Source organism: Dromiciops gliroides, chromosome 2 (assembly GCF_019393635.1).
Source record: "Dromiciops gliroides isolate mDroGli1 chromosome 2, mDroGli1.pri, whole genome shotgun sequence".
Taxonomy (NCBI): domain Eukaryota; kingdom Metazoa; phylum Chordata; class Mammalia; order Microbiotheria; family Microbiotheriidae; genus Dromiciops; species Dromiciops gliroides.
The window spans coordinates 637,728,715-637,729,675 of record NC_057862.1 but is presented as its reverse complement, the minus strand read 5'-3'; the positions used below and the strand labels follow the sequence as shown (position 1 = coordinate 637,729,675).

The window sequence follows — 961 nt, the reverse complement described above, 5'->3', positions numbered from 1 at the left end:
CTTACTTACTTATTTATTTTGTGGGGCAATGAGGGTTAAGTGACTTGCCCAGGGTCACACAGCTAGTAAGTGTCTCAGGTCCTCCTGAATCCAGGGCTGGTAAAACCTGAGTTTAAATGTGGTTCTTTCTTAGAGAAGAATGAACTAGCCTGCTGGTAAAACCTGTGTAGTTCTTTTTTTTTACTTTTTTGACTCAGGGCATTTATTTTAACAAACAGTCGAATCCTCAAGATGAACTAGATGCCACAACAGCTGCTCTCTTGGGTTTAGATGTTGTTCCTTCGGGAATCTATTCCTGAATCGGCAGTAGACAATTTTTAGGTGCCTCATTCGACCAGTACCTGTAGTGTTGCATTGCTTAGCCTTTGCACTCCAATTATACTTTCTCTTGCGTTTGGCAGGATACCCGCATTTGCTGCAGGTTGACTTCTGAAGATGATACGCCTTAGAGCCACAGCAACGGCACAAAGTGTGTGTCTTATTCCTGGGCTTGCCAAACAAAGACGAAGACGTTCCCTTCGTCATCTTCCTCCTGCCCCCGGGACCAAAGAGAACGGAAGAGAAAGAACACTTCTGCTATATCAAGTTCGCAGGGCTTCCTCCGAGTCTACTCAAACCTGTGTAGTTCTTATTTTTCATTTAGCTGCTTCTGAATTTCCCATCATTTTTGTCAGACCAGTCTTGTTGTTTGTGAGTGTTCTGGCCTGGGTGAGTAAATACAATGCTGTACACATAATCTTTGGTGTTAACTTTTTTTTTTTCAGGGCAATGAGGGTTAAGTGACTTGCCCAGAGTCACATAGCTAGTAAGTGTCAAGTGTCTGATCCCAGATTTGAACTCAGGTCCTCCTGAATCCAGGGCCCATGCTTTATTCACTGCGCCACCTCCTCACTGCCCAACATATAATCTTTGAAAGCTGTCCACTCCTTTTCTGCTCTACGTGTGTTGGGGATTAATAATA

General features: G+C 43.7%; 1 pseudogene; it reads right to left on the bottom strand.

Annotated features, from left to right (window-relative positions):
* Positions 1-226: 226 nt before the first annotated feature.
* LOC122740352 lies at positions 227-525 on the bottom strand (annotated as a pseudogene).
* Between the last annotated feature and the right edge of the window lie 436 nt (positions 526-961).